General features: G+C 50.5%; 1 long non-coding RNA gene across 2 annotated transcripts; it reads left to right on the forward strand.

Annotated features, from left to right (window-relative positions):
* Positions 1–1,352: 1,352 nt before the first annotated feature.
* On the forward strand, positions 1,353–9,539 carry LOC122230166. 2 transcript variants are annotated; one of them, XR_006207322.1, is made up of 4 exons: positions 1,353–1,824; positions 7,275–7,673; positions 8,119–8,318; positions 9,084–9,532. It is a non-coding gene; the product is annotated as an uncharacterized LOC122230166 (long non-coding RNA). The 2 variants fall into 2 exon arrangements; XR_006207321.1 differs by having other exon boundaries at positions 8,119–9,539.
* Positions 9,540–20,302: the final 10,763 nt, after the last annotated feature.

Consider the following 20,302-nt stretch of genomic DNA (forward strand, 5'->3'; position numbering starts at 1 on the left):
CAATGTTATCAACCTTATTCAGTCGCTGAGCCTCTCTTGGGAGAAGCATCTCTGCCCACTGATTACCCATGGAACACACTTTGAAAACCCTATTCCAAAGCGCTGGCTGTGTGTAAAACCGGGCAATGCTTGAGTGTCATTAGGTCCCGTGCCAATGGGGTCTGCGCAATTGCCTGAAGTCTTGTTTAGCGGGGACGCTTGAGACCCTGTCAGCTCTCAGACCGGGAAATCTGCTGGGATCTCGCTGGTATATTAAGAAGTGGGGCTGGATCCATTATGGGTTTTTGTTGTTGGTGGTGGTGGTTTCTTTTGTTTTTTGCTTGTTTTTTTGTTTGTTTGTTATTAATGAAGAGATCCAGGAAGTAGAAAGGCATTCCTGGACATTTGGTGAGTAGGATTACTGAGCTTTTGGTTCAGCAGAGACTACAGGCCTTGAATAAACAGAGGGCACACGACCCCGGATTGGAGCATAAAATTTGCCTGCAAGTGGAACAGCCCAGAGGAGAATACAAGGCATAGTGGAGAGCAGGTGCAGCAGACAGGTCACTGGTGCCCTATGCACTCGGGCCGAGCAAGGTCTGGCCCTCCCTCTGCCCGGGGACCTCCTCTGGCCGCTGGAGCCGGCCATGGCCAGCAGGCCAGGGGTGCATAAGGGTTGCAGCCTGCAACCGGTGAGGGCCCCCACCCCCACCCCTGCTCCTCGGGCGGGCGGGGTGGCCAAGGTGCAGAGCCACGCTGGCTGCCAGCTCCCCCAGGTGGCTGAATGTCCAGCTGCCCAGAGCAGCCCCTGGTCTGACACCGCACCCGTTATTAGCTGCTTTCCCTTCCCTTCCCTGCCTCACTTTCCCTGGGAGAACGAGCCAAGCCCTGCAGGAGTTGCCTTCCTGGCAAGGCGATTCCTAAGAAAACCGGTTTTCCTTGGGTTTCCATAATTCTACCAACCAAGATTTGCCGCACTCCCGCCGCCTAAGAACAGTTCCGCCTTATTTCCGACAGGGGGCAGCATTTAGTTTTCCACCCGCGCGAGATCTATTCCTGGGCTTGCAAATGACTCCAGCCCCAAATAAAGAAAAACAAATTGAAATGAGGATTTTAATCACTGGGAAGGGGAATGAAAGGCTGTGTCAGCGTTTCCATGGTAAGCGCCGCCTTTCAGGGATTTATCATCCCAGCTGTAAAAATCCGCTTTATGCTAGGATTTGGCAAGAGCTTCGTCACTTAAAATCTATATATTATTAAAGATTCTCCTTCGAACCAAGACGGAAGCGTGGCTCAGAATGGTGCTCTGCCCCTTGTGGCTGCGCTCCCTGCCAGCTCCGCTCGGCGCGGGCACCCGGGCACAGCCCCTGGACCTCGCCGGAAGCCGCTCTGCCTTCCGGAAATGGTTACGTGAAGGCGGCCTTGACCTCCTGGAGGCGAAGTGGCGATGTCTGTGGGGTCCCGGCTGTGGGGCCGCAGGGGGCTGTTCCCCGAGCACTGGCTCGCTTGCTTCTCTCCCACGCCCGGGGTCCCAGGGCCAGCGAGGGGAGGGACGGGGGTCCGCACGACCACACGGCACGCTGGGTTCCTCGGCTCCCGAGGCCGGGACCCCTGGTGACATCACAGTGGCAGAATGTCCAGTTGACTCGGCAACCGCAGGCTCGTTCTGATTTTAGCTTGCAGCCTGGGCTCCGGTGATGTGAGGAGAATCAGGCAGCGAGATTATGTTACCGGCCGAAGGAGGAGGCAGTTCGAGTACAACAGGACCCAGTCTGAACCTTCGTCCCGCCGCACCAAAGCCACCTCTGCTTGGCCTCAAATAAGACCAAATTTACCGAAGCTTTGGTATGCCCTTTACTTGAAACAGGGTGGAGGGGTGGTGGGTGCTTCTCACAATGAACGAGAACAGGTACGAGCAGAGCAGTGACTCCTGACGATCTGAAATGAATTCTTAGCATGTGCTGGCTGGTGCTTATCAGATTAAGTGTAATCTTCCCCCTCCCGGTACAGGGAGTGGTAGGTACTGTTATCTCCGTTTTTGAAATGAACCAACTGGGGCGCCCAGGTGGCTCAGTCAGTTAAGCCTCTGACTCTTGATCTTGGCTCAGGATATGATCTCACGGTTTGTAGATTCAAGCCCCGCATAGGGCTCTGAGCTCATGGCATGGAGCCTGCTTGGGATTGTCTCTCTCTCTCTTTCCGCCTCCCCACCCCTCCCCAGCTTGCACACCCTCTCTAAATAAATAAACATTTTTGAAAAATGAACAAACTGACGTTCGGAGGTCGGGGAGCTCACCCTCCTGGCGTCTCAGGGTGAGTAGATGTCAGAGCAGGCCCTGGGAGTCATGAGCTCTGGGTGTTGCACCGGGGAGAGGTGTGACTTCCCCTCCCCTGAACCAGTGCAGGAGCAAGACTCTGAGAGTCCCTGGCCCGTCTCCTCACCCTTCCCAGGGAGGCGAACAACCTGGCAGGTGCTCGGTAGGCCCCGAGGCCCCTGGCACCGAGGCTCAGAGAGTTCAAGCAAAGCCTACATGCTCACTGGTAACCTAATCATAAGTGGCTGGGCTGGACCGGCCTTCAGGCCAGCTGGTCGAGCAAGCCTATCTTCACGTTGACAACGCTGGCTCCACAAGAGGAGAGGTGGCTGCCTTAAGATGTCTTCCTTGTCGCCAGGGGGAGAGCCAGAATGGGAGCCTGGGTCCCCCGGGTGTCTCACTTCTGCAGGAGGTGGGGCCTTGTGATGGAGCTCGCGCTGAGCAGGCGAGTCAGGGTCCTGCACTTTGTCCCCACGGTGACTCAGGGCCAGACCTGTGCCTGGGCAGGGCTGCTGCAGACTGTCCTGTGCCCCTTAGATAATCCAGGTTCAACCCTCATTGCTCAGTCTCGAGAAGGAAAGAGCTAACAAATAGCTCGGGGTGGGGTGGACAAGATCCGTGGTTCCAAGTGCATTCTGAAGCAGAAAAACTTGTTCTTGTTATGATGATAGTATTATCTGTGCCAACCCCCAGAAATGGGACCGTGCGAGCAGCTGTCCAGAGCGGTGGCATCCCTGACGCTGAGGCCGCAGTACCCGGTTGCCCTAAGATGTTTTGGGTAGGGTTCTACCAGTTCTGTGTTGCTCTAAGACAGTTTCCACTGTCACGTCGCTATGTTGGTTTACAAGGTGATTAATGGGATGGAACCTTCCAAAGAAGGCCCTACACTGGGTTGGGGGAGAGGAGAGAGGAATGGACAGGGACAATAACATGACCAAAAAGAGCAAAAATTGGGAATGGGGGGTGCCTGGTGGCTCAGTCGGTTAAGCGTCCGACTTCGGCTCAGGTCATGATTTCGTAGTTTGTGGGTTCGAGGCCTGTGTTGGGCTCTGTGCTGACAGCTCAGAGCCTGGAGCCTGTTTCAGATTCTGTGTCTCTCTCTCTGCCCCTCGCCTTCTCACACTCTGTCAATCTCTCTCTTAAAAATAAATAAACATTAAAAAAATTTTAAAAAGAAAAGAAAAAAATTGGGAATGCAAGTAAGACTTTACTCCTGACCTTACAAAAACAAGAGTTTTTTTCTTTATTTTTATTTTTCTTTATTTTTATTATTATTATTATTATTTTTTAATGTTTATTTATTTTTGAGACAGAGAGAGACACAGCATGATCAGGGAAGGGGCAGAGAGAGAGAGGGAGACACAGAATCTGAAACAGGCTCCAGGCTCTGAGCTGTCATCACAGAGCCCGACACGGGGCTCGAACTCACGAACTGTGAGATCATGACCTGAGCCGAAGTCAGACGCCCAACCGACTGAGCCACCCAGGCGCCCCAAAACAAGAGTTTTTAAGGGACTACTATGAACAATAGAACGCCCACAAATTAGATACCCTAGATGAGATGAAAGAGTTGATAGAACGGCACAGACTATAAAATTGGACTCAAGAAGAAATATAATTTCTGCACAGACTTATGCCCAACGGAGAGACTGCATTAGTCATTTAAGAACCCCCCTCAAGGAAAAGCTCAGGCCCGTATGTCTTCACGGTGAATTATACAAATATTTAAAGAATAAATATCGATCCTTCACAAAGTCTTCCAGAAACCAGAAGAGGAAGGAACATTTCCGAACTCATTAAATGAGACCAGTATTAACCTGATCCCGAAGCGTTCTAAGATTGATTCAGTGCAGGTGGCACCTGGGTGGCTCAGTCAGTTGAGCGTCTGACTTCGGCTCAGGTCATGATCCCACGGTTCGTGGGTTCGAGCCCCAAGTCGGCTCCGTGCTGATAGCTCAGAGCCTGGAGCCTGTTTCAGATTCTGTCTGCCCCTCCCCTGCTCTCGCTCTCCCAAAAATAAAATTAAAAACATTTAAAAAATTAAAAAAAAAAAAGATTGATTCCGTGCCATACACATCAAAATCCTAGCTTGCTCTTTTGCAGAATTCCACAGGCTGATCCTAAAAATCCTCTGGGAATACAAGGAACCCAGAATAGCCAAAATAATTTTGAATCGGAAAAAGAAGCTGAAGGAGTCACATATCCATCCTCGTTTCAAAACTTACTATAAAGCTACAGTCATCAAGCCACTAAGAATTCAGCATAAGAACAATTAGATCAATAAAATGGAAGCAACAGTCTAGAGATAAGCCCTTTCCCTTCTGCTCAATTGATTTTCAACAAGGGTCTGTTGACAACTCAGTGGGCAGGAATAGTCTTTTCAACAAATGGTGCCAGGACAGCCGGAGGGCCGCATGCGAAAGAATGAGTGTGGGCCCGTACCTCACATCTTACATAAAAATTAACTCAGAATGAATGATAGACCTACATGTAACAGCTGAAACTATACAACTCTTAGAAGAAAACATAGGAGTAGATCTTTGTGACTTTGGGTTAAGCAATAGTTTCTTACCCAAGACACAAAAAGCACAGTTTATGAAAGTGAAGCTAGGTCAGCTGGGGCTCCATCAAGTTCAAAACTTGTTTTGCTCCAAATGGTACTACTATGAAATGAGAAGATGACCCATAGAATAGGAAAACCAATTCGCCGGTCGTCTATCTGATGAGGGACTCGTATCCGGAATGTGTAAGAACTCTCGCAACTTACTAATAAAAAGACAAATAACCCACTTTTGAGGTGAACAAAGATCAGAGTAGACATTTTTCCAAAAGGAAACAAATGGCTAGGAAGCACACAATAACACGTGCAACACCTCGGTCGTCACTAGCCGGCGGAGAAACGTGAATCGAAACCATAATGACATCACTTCACGGGCACTAGGATGGCTAGAATCGAGAGCAGAGACGGTAAGTGTGGGGGAAGACGGAGAGAAGTCGGAACCCTCATCCCCCGCCGATGGGGTGGCCACTCTGGAAAACAGCTGGCAGTTCCTAAAACATTAAATGTGTTATTTCCATATGACCAGCCAATCTACCTCCCAGTATTGAAGACGTATGTTTACACAAAAACGTGTGCACAACTGTTCATATCAGCATTAGTTATAGTACTCAAAATTGAAAAAAACCCAAGTGTCCGGCAACTGATGACTGGGTGAAAGACTGGAATATCCACACAATGGAATATTATTTGCCAATAAAAATGAATGAAGTACTTATTCATGTTACCACAGTTTTCAAGGTTCATGCAATGAAAACTTCATGCAATGCGGAAGAAGCTAGACGCAAGAGGCCATATATTGTATGGTTTGGTTTATAGGAAGTGTCCAGAATAGGAAAACCCACAGAGACAGAAAGTAGATGAGTGGTCGCCAGAACTGGGAGAGGAGGAAGGGTGGGGAGTGACTACTAATGGGCTTCTCTCTGGGGGGATGAAAATGTCCTCAAATTAGATACTGGTGATGGTTGCACAACTCAGAATACACACTGAGTTGTACACTTTAAGTAGGTGAGGTTTATGGTATGTGAGTGTCAATAAAGCTGTTACAAATTACAGGGGATTAGTTTAAAATAATATGATAAAAGAACGCAGTGGATTACTTTGCAGCTACTTCAGTTAATGCAATTTGTATACACGGATATGGAAAGTTATCCACAATATAGTGAATGGGGGGGTGGAAAGCAGGTTATATATTTCATTACAACATGATCTCAGATTTATAGAAACAGAACACGTGTGTGTGTGTGTCTGCATGTGTGTGTGCACATGTAAAATAAAATCTGGAAGGATATACAGTAAAGCCTTATTCTGTAAGACTAGCGGACATTTGAATTTTAACTTGATAAACTAGCGGATAAACAAGACTAGCGGACTAATGAATTTTAACTTGATAAACGAGTGATGTCTTGCAGTACGAGTCGTATGTGACGCTGAAGCTCACATGATCACAACCGAGCCTATTTGCTTTGATATACGAGTGCTTTGGATGACAAGTATGTTTCCGGAACAAATTATGCTCGCAAACCAAGGCTTTACTGTCTATGAGAAGAGTGTTTTCACTGAGTACCACATGATAAACTATTCTTTTTCAAATTTTTATTTGATCTTTGAGAAAGTAATAAAATCCCATGGCATAAAAGTCAAAAGCTCTACAAGACTCTCTAGTGAAAAATCTTCTCCAAACCACCCCGTTTTCCCCCCGGGTGGCAACTAATATTACCAGTCGCCTGAGTGTCCTTTAGGAGAATTTGACACACGCAAGGCCTGCTCTGTATGCCCCTTAGCACCTTCCTGTATGGCTTCGCTGTGAATCTTGTCCATACTGAGTTACGGAATAACTCCCATTATAACGGGAGTCCTCCCTCTTCTTTTTACGGTTGAGTAGAATCTCCGTTCTGCAGATGAGGCGTTGAAAAAAAATTTTTTTTCCATTGAAAGATTATAGTCACGCATTTCCTGTTTCTGAACTTAGCAGGTATTTGACTTGGAGTCAGAAAGAGATTAGGTTCTCTCTCCGAAAGAAGTACTTGTACTGAGGATTCAGATCTGAGAGGAGTGAGTCCCCGGGGGGTTGCCTGAGGAGCCCGAGAACCCTAGTCCTGAAAACAAAAGAACAGGAGAGAGAGGGTGTCCTCTGCATTTGGGGAGAGGCCCGGGAGAGATTCTGGGACTGAGCAGGGAGTCCCCAAAGCATTTAAGAGTCACTCCTGCCTTTTTCTATCCAATCCCCCCTGATGCGAGGAGAATTTGAGATTTGCTGGGGGCAGGGGACCAGCATTCGTGTCCCCAGGGCCGCTGCTGCGTAGGCAGCTCTGTAATCCTTCCCTGCCCTCCAGCCCGGCCCTAACTAGGACTTTCTGTCCTTGAGCGCACGCTACGGTGCTTGAGAACCCTCTGGGAACTTTACATTCTACTCTTTGCAGAGCTTCTAAGGTTGTTTAACCTCTACCGTGCAGAAACGTGGGAAGCTGCCTGGCTTTGATTCCAGCCTCTGCCTTCCTCACTGTGTGACCTTGACTGAATTACCCAGCCTTTCTGAGTGTCTCCTGTCTCACGGCAAGACGTCAAGGGGAAGATTTAGCCACCACCCAGCCCCTCTCCAGCTTGGTGGCCACAGGCCTGCTGTGAATGGGGCGGGAAAGAGGAAGAAGGGAAGAGATTCTCACAGCGACTCCTCTTACTGTGCAAAGGCCCGCTCCTGGTCAAGTTCATGCCCAGCACTTGGGTTTTTTATCTGTTTGCTTACTGCTTCCTGGGTCAAAACAAAAATAAAATGCTGCGGGTCTTGTGGTTGCTCGACAACATTTCTGTCTTTTCTTCAGGTGAGCTCTCCCCTTCCTGCCCCTCCCATCCCACCCCTCACTTTGCCTCAGCTGGAGTCTGTCTCGGTGAACTTTCATGGCGCTGGTCCCTGGTTCGCCGCTGCACCCTGCCCGCCTGGGTTCTACAAGTACAGACTTCTCGCTCTCTTTGTCACTGAGCCAGGCCACCCCTGGGCCAGTGACTTCTGAGGTTCTAGCAAGAGCTATCTCCAGCCCTTCCTGTAGGCTGGGCATAAACACCGGTTCCTGCCTTCCTGGGCCTGGACCCGCATGTGGCCGTGGTGAGGGCTCAGCCTGCCTCACTGGAGTAGCTTTGCTAGCCATTTCTGATTAGGAAGTTGCCGAATAGGGAGAGGAGTCCTAAGACCCAATATCCCAGCTGAGGAAGAAATTGGAAGTTTCTGGAAGTTGGCCCAGAATAAAGACCAGGTATTTTCTTCCACAGGAGTGCACGCTTGACTTGACCAAGCTCAGAAGGAGGAATTGTCTTGTAGAAGCTCAGTCTGGACCCGGGGACAGGGCTTCTGGACCCATCATTCCGATGAAAACAACCCAAGTATACACAGGGATTTTCACCGGTGCATCGCTAAGAGCTTTACAAGTAACAGCGAATCTTCACAGAAGCCTTCACAGACTGGCAGACAGGTAGGAAGGAGGCTTCTCTCTTTGAAGATGGAGGTACCAAGCCAAGAAGTGATTTATCTCAGAGCTTGAAATGCCAATGACCAAGAAAGGGAATGCTTTTCCGAGCACCTGGCTGAATGCACAATTATTTAATGCTGACAAATTACGTATTTGAAACAATGCTGACTAAAAGCATTCATCAAGCACCTTTTATAAGCTGGCCCTGGGGAAGATAGTTTACATAGTTTGTCCTCATAAGATGCTTAAATACTGGTACCATTACTGGGCCCATTTTACTAATGAGGAAACTGAGGTCCAGAGAGTTTCCCCAACTCACTTAGGTTACACAACTGACAAGCCAGGGAACCAAGCTCAGAACCCGGCTCCCCCTCTGCCAGAGCCAGTTCCTTCCTCAGTCTAGCAAGATAGTTTTAAATACGTATCAACAACCTCAAGAATGTCTCTGCTCTTTGCTCCAACAATCCCACATCCGGTAACCCAGTCTCTCGAAATCATTCTGAATGTGGAATAAGTGTCTTACAGTTTGACGTGGCTAAGGACACACTGCTGTGTACCCCTCTTCTTCCCCAAATCCCAGTGAAAAGATAGAAAAAATACAGAAATAAGAGTAGAGTCTGAGTGGTTGAGGACAGTCAGGAGGAGTGGGAGCAACGTCCAGAAGATTAAGGAATTTCTAAGCAATAGAAGGTCAGTGATGAGATGAATAGGAAACCGCGATGCTGGAGAGCTGAAGGCACAGCCGTCACAGGTGAATTCTCCCCACAGAGTTCCGGAACAGAGGCAACAGACACTGGGTGCAGGTGTGAGCAGACAACGGACCGGAGGGCGGTTCCTTCCTGCTGTCCACTCATGGCTCTCCTGCGTGCACACAGTCACCTGAGGCCGGCCCCTGTATCCCAAACTGCATTCCTGGCCAGGCAAATGGGATTCTCATGGGGGAAAGGAGGTGCCCCCCAGCCACCACGCAGATGGTCTGCCCAGATGTTCCTCTACAAGTGTCAACAGACAATCGAGAATTGCCAGACATTTCCGAAAAGCCAGAGCCTGAGAGAAGCACAAAAAATAGAACTGACTCCAAGAAAACAGAACTAATACCTGAAACAGAAGAAAACTTTAATTCAAATGAATATCCTTGGGAGAGGTAAGTGAATATCATATCCATATAATAGGGGCACCTGGGCGGCTCAGTTAGCCCTCTCTCCCCCTTTCTCTGTCTCTGCCCCTCTTGTGCGCTCACTCTCTCTGCCAAAATAAATACACTTAAAAAAATAAAAATAAAAAATATAATAAATCCTCTCTGAAAAAAGATACTGAGTTCCTGGAAATTAAGCCATGATTGCCAAAATTTAAAAAAACTCAATAAATGAGCTAAATAGACCAAATTAGTATGCTGAGAGATCACGCTAAGGGATTTTCCAAAAATGTGTCAGAAAAAAATGAAAAAGTGCCATCATTTACTAAGCTACATGGTATAAAGTACAGAATCAAATACTGATATATCTTTCTTTCTTTTTGTAAGAATTTTTAAATGTTTATTTTTGAGAGAGAGAGAGAGAGAGAGAGAGAAACAGAGTGTGAGAGGAGGAGGGGCAGAGAGAGAGGGAGACACAGAATCCAAAGCAGGCTCCAGGCTCTGAGCTGTCAGCACACAGCCCAACTCAGGGCTCGAACCCATGAACTGGAAGATCAGGACTTGAGCTGAAGTTGGACGCTTAAGCAACTGAGCCACCCAGATGCCTCAACACTGACATATCTTTGTTATGGGAGTTCCAGAGGAGAGAACACAGAGAGTGGATAGAAGGAAAAGAAAAAAAAAAAAGATATAGTAGAAGAAAATGTCCTAGTGCTAAAGAAACACTTCAGGTAGAAAAGGACCCAGAGAGAGCTGAGCAAGAATACAAAGCAAGTCTCTAAAACAATTTTCAGAGGGTGCCTGGGTGGCTCAGTTGGTTAGGCTTCCTACTCTTGATCTCAGCTCAGGACTTGCTCTCATGGTCTTGAATTCAAGCCCCGTACTGGGCTCTGCGAGGGGCAGGAAGCCTACTTAACAAACAAAAACCTCAATTTTCGAAAAGGCAATGTATCTCATAGAAAAATGGATAAAGAGCATAGATAATTGACAGAAGAGAATATGACCATGGCCAGTAAATAAATGAAAAGAGTTTAATCTTACATGTCATCAGGGAAATACAAGCTATACTTTATGCCTGTCAAACAGGCATAAATGAAATGCACGACACTATGATAAATCAGTAATTTCACATATGTTATTCGTTGTAGCCTTCCAGAGAGCATCTTGGGAGCAGCTATGAAAATCTTAAATATAATTCAACACTTGCATGTGTAGGAATCCATTCTGCAGAAATTTTCACCCATGTCCGCAAAGACATATGGACAAGGCATTGGGCCATTGTTCATTGGGCCATTCCAATAATCGTGATTATTGGAAATCATATAAGTGTTTGTTAACAGAAGAATAAGTTATGATGTGTTGGTGTGCACGTTATGCACATATGCACCCATTAGGGAGTTCTGTGTAATCATCTGAAAGGATGAGGAAGGTGTTTGTGCTCTGATATAAGACAACTTCCAAGTGAAAAAAACTATCAGTGTGGAGGGACGGGGCTACTTTCATTCTTGTTACCAATGTTTCTTCAGTTCAGAGAAGCATTCATTGATTATTTGTTAGTTATTTCCTTGCCTCCTTGGAGAATCTTATCAGATGAATGTTCAGACTTTGAGAACCGTGTCTCTTAATTTTGCCCTCACATCCTCCACATCTTTGTCCATTTGTGTGCCCATTTCGATAGAAACCTTAACCAGATTTTACAAGTAGAACTTGTTCATCGCTTGTTCCATTCTCATCTACTGAGTTTAAAATTTGGGGGGACACCTGGGTGGCTCAGTCGATTGAGCATCCAACTTTAGCTCTCACGGTTTGTGAGTTCAAGCCCCAAGTCGGGCTGTGTGCTGACAGCTCAGAGCCTGGAGCCTGCTTGGGATTCTGTGTCTCTCTCTCGGCCCCTCCCCTGCTCATGCTCTCTTTCTCTCTCTCTCTCTCTCAAAAATAAATAAACATTACACAAATTTTTTTAGTAGTGAAACTTTTATTTTCATCCCAACGGTCTTCTATGGATAAAATGTCCTCTTCAGTTCTTCTGGGGATATTAATTGCACTTGCAAATAATAAAGTCTCTTGACATTGTTCTGTTAACTGTGTTTCTTTGGGAGTTGGGCCCAACTACCTGCACGGTCAGGTGCCTATCTTCTGTGATGCTGGCTCTTAAGTATTTTGCTTTCCTGCTTCCCTTTGCCCTCACATCAGCAAGCAACCAAGATTTTGATGATCCAAGAGTTGTCCAGGGTATGGGGATATGGGTTTTCCGCGCACTTCTGGTGGGAGTGTAGACCGATAGCCATTTGGAGGATGATTTGACAATATCTTTAAGATCTCAGTGTGTATAACCTTTTGCTTACTCATCCCCCTTTCAGTTCTGGACCCTAGAGAAAAACTCACCTGTGTGCACAAACGTGTTTACTGCGCATTTGCCTGCAGATGTGAAAATTAGCAACACCCTGAATGGCCATCCGTCGGAGAATGGTCCAATAAATACTATGAAATTTCATGGCCCCAGTGAAAACAATGAGCTACTGACAGGTACTGGCATCAGAAGATCTCCAAGAAATGTTAAGGGGAAAACAATCCTGCAGAACAATACATACAGCGTGCCACATACAAAAAAAAAACAAACAAATCCACACGCAGAATCTGTATCTCCATAGGTACTTACACATGTGAATAAATGCATAAAAACCAGTGAAGGTCAAACACCAAGCTGATAGCAGCAGCTATTGAGATTGAGTGATGTTCAGGGAGATTGTTTAAATGTTAATGAGAATTTATTTATTTATTTATTTATTTAAAGAGTGAGGACGAGTTGGGGAAGGGGCAGAAGGAGAGAGAGAGACAATCTCAAGCAGGACCCACACTCAGCACAGAGCCCAATGTGGGGCTCGATCCCATGACCCTGGGATCAAGAGGACATTCGACTGACTGAGCCACCCAGGCGCTCCTAATTGTTAATGAGAACATATTAATTGGTACAGTTTAAAATTTTTCAGTTCTAGAGACCCACAAATGGCAGAGGGAGCCGGGTTCAGGCCTCCAGGACAGGCACCCACCCCAGGTTCCTGCCTAGAAGGCAAATCCCCAGAGTCTGGCTGGAGCTCGCTGTTGTGGGTTGTCCCGACAGAGGATGTGACTGCAGAGGGTGTAGTCAGGGCTCGAGCAGGACAGCTGGTGTTTAAGGGGCCAAGAGCTCTTTCCCAAAGCTCTGTTCTTATCAGGGAGGGAACTTCTACTGGGCTTAAGGAGACATCGACACCTGATAAATAGTTCCAAAAATTCTCCTCTCTCCGAATAATCTGTAGAACGGGGGCTCCATGGTCAACTAGCTGGGGACATGCTCCACGCTACCGGAACTTGACAGGTGAAGTCAGAAACCCTCCACACAGGAGGGCAGGGAGCGATAAAGAAGGAGGCAGTCCACCCGGGCAGGTAGGTGGCAGGTTTAATCAGCAAAGCGAACGAGGCTTGTCTCGGGTGGCAGCAAGATGAATGAATCCCCGCACCCACCCACCGCATCTTAGAAATTTAGAGAGAGAGAGAGCTGTGTGAACAGAGGAGGGGCAGAGAGAGGGGAAGACTCCGTCACACTGACAGCAGTGAGCCCGACGCGGGGCTCGCGCTGACGAACCGTGAGAACATGACCTGAGCCGAAGTTGGACGCTTAACCGACTGAACCACCCAGGCGCCCCTGGAAAATCACTTTAATTTCTCCTCCCCTCCCCTCCCCCCCCCCCCCCCCCCCCACAGCAATGTATGTGAATGGGGCAAGCTAAAGAGGTTTGGGCAGGTGCTTGGAGAGAGAAGGAAGCAGGGGACAACTTGGTGCCCTTAGACACTGGTCCTTTCCCTAGACTTCTGGACAAGTGTTTAAACCTCCTGAAGATGTGTCTACTGGGGGTTTACATTCAAACTCAGGCCCCGGGGGTGCCCAGAGGAACGCAGCTGGGGTCCCGGGGCAGGTGCCAAAACTCTGGCCGTAGTGGTTGAGGGGGAGCCTAGCCCGGGTGTCTCCCTGGGCAGGAGACAAAGACACAGGCGTCTGCAGAAGAGGAGTGTGAAACTCGCCTGCAGAGAGCCCCGAGTGAGAGGCAAGGGTCGTGAGGTCCTCGTGGAGAGTTGAGCGAGGGTGATGAAACACGGGCTGTTACCACTAATGGGAATCCCCTGTACCCACTAAGTGGTGGAAATCTGGTTACGTTTTAAAAGGTGGTTGCAGGTCTCTCTGTGTTTTAGGGAGGTTCTGCCCGACACGGTTGCTATTAGCCACGTGGTTATTGAGCAGGTGAGAAGTGGCTGGTCTGCACTGAGAGGTGCTGTGTGTGCAAAATCGACCCCAGATTCGAAACGTCTTGTCACCTCCCGGAGTTAAAATGTCTCACTAATAATTTTACGTTGGGTAAATGTTGCAACAGTAACATTTTGGATGTATTAGGTTAAATAGAGCGTATTGAAATTAAGCCCACCTGTAGCTTTTATTTTTTTTTTTAAACATAGCTTCTGGAAATTCAGTGGAAGGCAGCTAGAGAGAAAACTGCCCCTTGGTTTGAGAAAGCAAGTTGCTGGACCCAGACCTGGGGGAGGACTTCAAGGCAAATGGGAGGTCCGCAGCCTGGTAGAAGAAAGGGAAAGCAACAGAATGGGGCCAGGACAGGTGAATATGGCCCGGGGCCGGGTCTCGGGAGGGGAGGGGAGAGGAATCGGAGGCAGGATGGGAGGGAGGCCCAGGAACGCGGCAGCAGGCGGAGACCAGGGAGACAGATGGCCAAGAAAGGACTCCCTGAGGCCGTGAGGCAGGGCCGGCAGTGAGTTTTGCCAGCCGTGGGATCTGTCGGGAAATTTGAAATGGGTTCCAGTTCTGTGCCACGGTACTCCTCTGCTGAGCCCACATCCCGAGGACAGACCGTGTGGGGCTGAGAGAGCGGTGCCCACGCTGGGGCAGAGCAGGGCCCGGTGAGGACAGTGATGTGTGCCAAGCAGCGGCCTGACGGCCAGAGGCGAGGAGGGAAGATGAGGGTGGAGGCTGAGAGGTCAGGCAACTGCGAGGACACCGTGACACCCAGAAACCTCGGAAGTCTCCGTGAGGGCACCGGACCGATGGCAGGGAGGCGCGAGGCAGCTGAGCGTGCCCCTTGGTGTCTGAAGAGGGATGGCCTCGCCGGCCGGCCACCAGCAGGGCGTTGCAGTGTCCTGGGGGCGCTGGGCAGCCGGGGTCAGGGAAGTCTGGTGGCGGCGGTGGCTGGAGAGGGGAGGAACAGAGAGCGTGCGAAGGCCTCTGGGACGCACCGCCTGAGCCTCCCCCGCAAAGTTCAAGTCTCTCCCCGGCTCCCAGATCCGCGCCCTCCCCTCATCCCTGCTGCCTGAGCTCCCCACGGTCACCAGGCCTGGGGCAGGGCACGTTCCTGTGGCTTCCAGTGTGCCATCTGCTTCCTACCGCGACCCTGGCGGATGTACAGGGCACGCCAACTGCCAAGGTCTGTGCACTTACGGGAGGAGGCGGAGTGACGATACGTATCCGATTTTGCAGGAAAGTGCTAGCTTCCCCTTGCACGGGGCATCTGAAAGACAAAAGGAAACAAAAGCAAACAGAAGCAACATCGTAAGTGCCGAGAGCAAACAGGTGGCTGCCGGAGGGGCGGGGGGATGGGCGAGACAGGGGAAGAGGGGCGGGAAGTACACACTTGCGGTTTTGCGGAAAAAGAGAAAGGGAGAAAGACGGATCCGCGAGAAACCGGTCACGGCCGCGGCTTACCCCAGTGGGGGACAGCGGGAGGAAACGGGGAACTAGTGCCGAGGTGGAGGATGGTTTCGGACCATGTGTAGTTTTTAGTAGTTTGATTTTCGAACCGTGTGAAGTTTTATCCATCAGGCAAAACGAAACTGGAAAGGATCTGCCCTATCCCAAGTCGGATCGTCCGGGGGGATCCGTCTATTTTGTTTTGCTGTGTTTTATTTTATTTGAAAGTCAATGTATTTGGGGAGACAGAGAGAGCGTGCGTGCATGCTTGAGTAGGGCAGGGGCAGGGAGAGATGGAGAGAGCGAGAATCCCAAGCAGGCTCTGCACCATCAGCACAGAGCTGGAGGCAGGGTTTGAGCTCACCAACCTGAGCCGAAATCGAGAGTCAGGAGCCCAACTGGCTGAGCCACCCAGGCGCCCCAGAATCGGTTTACTTCCATCCAGAACTTTCCCTGAGAAAGCGCCAGATCTTGAGCCACAAAAGCCTTGGCGCGGAGGGACGTGCCTTCTCCGAGTTGGCTGCATCCGGCAGGGCCACAGCCAGTGCCCCACCTGCGTCCCTCCCTCCTCGCGTCCTCCTAGGGCTCCCGCCTCAGCCACCGGTAACGGGAGGGGGGGGGGGTAGCGCCAGAAGAGAGAGCAGAGCCAAAGTGCACTCGAGTCCCTCAGGCTCACAAGGGGACCTCTGGAGAGACGGCTTCCGTCCCGCTCACGCCGGCCTCGAGAGGTGCCGTACGGCCTGTGGCTTTTGCTACTGGAAACTTCCAAAAGGCCTAGCAGGATCCATTCCTTTGGCTGCCGTGCCATGTGAAATGCCCCAGGTGTGCGGCCCGAGCTTGGAGAACGTTCACCCCGTCCCTTACTCGACTCCCCCACCCTCTTTGTAAGTGTCCTCTGGGCCTCCCCCCGACCGTGACACAGACGCAGAGCTCGAACCACACCTGGAGAGGCGCCCGCCGCAACCCCAGGCCTCAGCCTCACACGAGGGGAACTTTGACCTCCACCATTTCTCTGCTTTGTGGAATGAACCGACTGGGGAACAAAGCTCACATTCACAAAGCTTGGCGCTCATTCTCTTATTAATCCTCCAATCACCATTACGAGGCAGGGAGAGGCCAAATGCTATTATAGTCTTTCAGCCAGAACAGAAGGGAGACGACCTGCCTTGTGTCACGCATGAGTCACGAGTAGAGTGGGGTCTACACCCTGCCCTCTGGACCCTGGCACAGCATTCTCTCCCGGCCCTCAGCAGTGGGAGGAGGGAAAGGCACCTGTGCACACAGCTCTGGAGGGCGTTCTTCCAGGCCCTTCCAGGGCTCCCCGCTTGCTATGGGAAGGCAGATGTGAGACACACAGATGGGGCGGCAGTTACCTGAGCAATGTGACCTTACGTTCCAGGTCAAAGCTCTTCCCCCACGGGCCCACAGATGCCCAAATGGCTATCATCAGTCCCCCTTCGGGGTTGGGGCATTGCCGAAAGTAAGCTCCTGGTCCAAGACATTTAGGAAACACTGGACATGTGACAGTCTGTGCCTGGGCCTTGGTAAAACAGGACCTCACTCTGGTAGTGTCGTTCAAGGGCAGTTCATCAGTCAGGCCGAATCCTAGGCAGAGACTGACTGGGACAGGCCAGTTCTATTTGGGCAGGAGGGAGTCGCAGAAGCCTCCCTGGAGAGGCTGGGCCCACCCTTCCCAGAGGCAAACCCGAGGGCAGAAGGAACCCACATCCGAGGTGAAGGCTGCGGGGAGAGAGACAGGACGCAGGCCTTCAAAAGGACCCCGGAGAGCACTTAGGACACACTCCCTCAGGCTCACATTTAGCTTTGGGTGAAAGGCTTGTCCCCGGTCTCTCCCGTGCATTACCCGCTTTATCCAGCGCCAGGCTCCAGGCGAAATCGTTTTCTTGTGTTCTCACGGTTTCCGGATGGAAATCTGGCAGAGAGGTCAGACATGTGCCCGTGTTTGCACAGCCGGGAATGGTTGAGCTGGGGTTTGAACTCCTGTCTGGCTGGAGCCTCAATGTTCCCACTTTCCAGAACATTCCGCACGTTTACCCACAGACCTGAACAAGTTGCCGGGAGGGAGGAAGGGAGGAACGAAGGGGACCAGCTCAGAGGCGGAGAGGAAACGGGGAGGGGGAGGCACAGGAAATCCCGGGGGCGCTCACACACGCCCTCAGCACACGGACCGAGCTGGTTTAAATGTCAAGGCCAGGGTGCTGCCTAAAAGAATGGCAACAGAATATGTGTTTGCTTCTGCAGTTGGCCTTTAGAATACATTCTTCTTCGCCAGTTGGAGCCCCGGTAAACATCTGGATCTTCCTGAATTAAGCCTTTGACATTAAAAATAAATAATTTCAGGTAACAAAGCAAATACGCTTCAGGCTTTGTAGCCAGGAGTCTGCCGACCTCTGAGGTCCAGGTTGTTCCTGCGTACTTGGTGCCTCCAGTGAATGAACTTGCTGGAAGGAGCTTCAGAGATGACCAGACATCCGGACAAAGTGTGGCCAAACCATGATGCAAGAGGAAGGTAGGTCCGGCAGGAGCTACTGATCACAAATCGGGAAGTGCCCACAAAGTACCTGGAGGACTGGCTTTGTTTGACTCTTCTGCGTTCCCGGGGAGCTCCATCTGCAAGGCGGCCATGGAAGTGTCTGGAACCACTATGGGGTGTAGGACTCCCATCCCTTCTCCAAAGTTCCACAGGAAAATTTGCCATGCAAGTCAAGCTGGAAATGCCCACCAATTGCCGTGACAGTCATTCCCAGCTCTGCCATAGCTGGTGACCTTGAGCAAGTTACCTAACTTCACTGTGTTTTGTTTTTTCATCTGGAAGATGAGTTAAAGTTACGATAATATAACATACCTCCTATGATTTTGATGGAAATACAATGTGGGGAGATATGCAAGCACTTGCAACGGTCCTGGGGCACCAAGCGCCCTGTATGCGTGCTGTTATTACTTGTTCTGGCCAGCCTATGGAGATCACACGGTGCAGGGGGCAGGGGGATTTATTGTACACCTACTATCTGTCAGAGAGGTTCCGTAGATGATCTCCTTCAGTGTCTTCTGGACAATCACTTAAGAAAGAGGTTATTACCAAAGTTTACAGGTAAGGACTCAGACAAATAACTTTGCCCAAGGTCATGGAGTTTGGGGACCAGGAGTCAGGGTTTGAACACACATCAGACTGCTCTAAACTGAATTATGTCACACCTCCTCCCTGAAGCCTGCCAGGCCTGAATTCTTATTCTTGACACTGACTTAGGTTGTTTGAGAATGAAACCACACCCATGGAGGCAGGAGCTGGGAACCCAAGCCGCTGATCACTCAGCCTACCGTGGATGGAACTTTTCTGTCATTTACAATTCCAATTGGTAGGCCCAGGTGGGGGGGTGGTGCCCAGGGAAGACTAAAGAAACTGAAAAAGTGAGAACAAGAAGAGGAGATGGGATCCTTGGGGGCAGGAGGCATTTCCATAGGTCCTGCCTGGCTCTGGATCACCTCCTGGGAGAGCAGGCCCCAGGCACCGTGACAGGCAAGATGTGAGCACGTGGGGAAGCAGGAGGGTGACTGCGCACAGAGCCCTGGCCACTCCAAGCTGTGATCTCACCCAGTCTCCACAGTAACCCTACGGGGTGGTGATTAGTGTGCATTTTATAGACCAGGCAACGCAAGGCCATCAAAGTTAAATGAGTTGCGCAAAGTCACACAACGGAAACATTGATGCTGTCCAGACAATAGGTAATATGTAATGTGCACCTGCAGAGGCTGGGCTCCTCCCGTGACTAGAGCAACCCCTGGGGATAAGGAACCTGAGGCAGGACTACGATTCCAGGAGGACAAGGACTGGACAGCATAGGAAAGAGGGAGACAGAAGAGCTAAGGAGGAGGAGAAAGGGCAGAAGGCATTTGGGGCAACAGGGAATGCAGAGCCCTACTCATCTGGATCTACCATTGCAGCGAGTGAGAGGCCGCCAGAACCTACGACAGACTGAGGCCAAACTCACTGCCTGCTTGCAAAGCACCAGTAGGAACCTATTTACCCGCTGCATGAAGGGCTGCCTTACTCCATTCTTCCCCCAGGGGTTTGGAGGTGGGAAAGCTCAGGAGAGAAACAGAAGCTGTGGAAAGGTTTCCCAGACATGGGGAGGGGGACAGGAGGCAGCCTGGTGCAGAGTCGGTCAGATCAGATCAGACCCAGCAGGGAACTTGGCGAATGTTGGCCTAAGTGATGAGGACATACCTACCGCATACAAGCAGGTCACGGGACTGGGGTCATCCTCCCCAGGCGCTCATCCCGGGCCTCCTCTCAGCTGCCCAAAGCCAGGTCCCACCCTGACCTCCCCTCAGGGCTCCCGTATTTCCCTCTGGCTCATATTTCTAGGTTTGACCTTGATTAGGACAACGAAGGGCTCTGGGGTGGGCTCATCCCTTGTCTTCAGATAGGTAAAGGGCATCGGAGTTTCTCTTGGTCCTCGGCAGTCTTGCCTTTTGTTTCTATCTGGACTTCTTTATTCCCCAAAAGGGTTTAAGAGCCTCACCGGACTCTTGGAAGGTGGGTCAGACCCCAGAAGGACTTCACTGCCACCCCTTGTCCCAGATGCAGGCCAGGGATGGTTCTTCCCGTGGCCCAGCCTGAGAGTGAGGCCAGGGGAGGGGGGTGGGGCACAGGAGTGGTGAGGGTGCTGGCCAACCACAGGCTGCACTTCAGGCAGATTTCCTTTCTTCTGAATGTGACTCAGACCATCTCCAGGTGCCCCCTCATGTCTGCCAGGTGCATCCAGGGCTGCCTGTGTGGTACCCTTGTGGCTGGGAGCCCCCAGGGCAGACCCGGGTGGCGGGTGCCTCTGAGGAGAATGGCCGGAGCCTGGCCAACACTGATGAGCAGAGCAAGCCCCAGATCCAAGGACTTTCTCCTAACTCTGCCCAGAACAGAAGGGAAAACAACTCCGGGGGTCAGAGGAGGGAAGGAAGGCAAGAGTAAGCAGCACAAAGGAATGGGAAGGAAGTTCTGCTTCTATTGCCCCAAAGGAAGCCACAAGGGGTCCAAGGAAGTTGCAAATAGTGACCCCCCACTGTCCCTTCATCTGGGCCAGTGGTTTGCAACCATGGTTGCCC

Source organism: Panthera leo, chromosome C2 (genome assembly GCF_018350215.1).
Source record: "Panthera leo isolate Ple1 chromosome C2, P.leo_Ple1_pat1.1, whole genome shotgun sequence".
Classification (NCBI taxonomy): Eukaryota; Metazoa; Chordata; class Mammalia; order Carnivora; family Felidae; genus Panthera; species Panthera leo.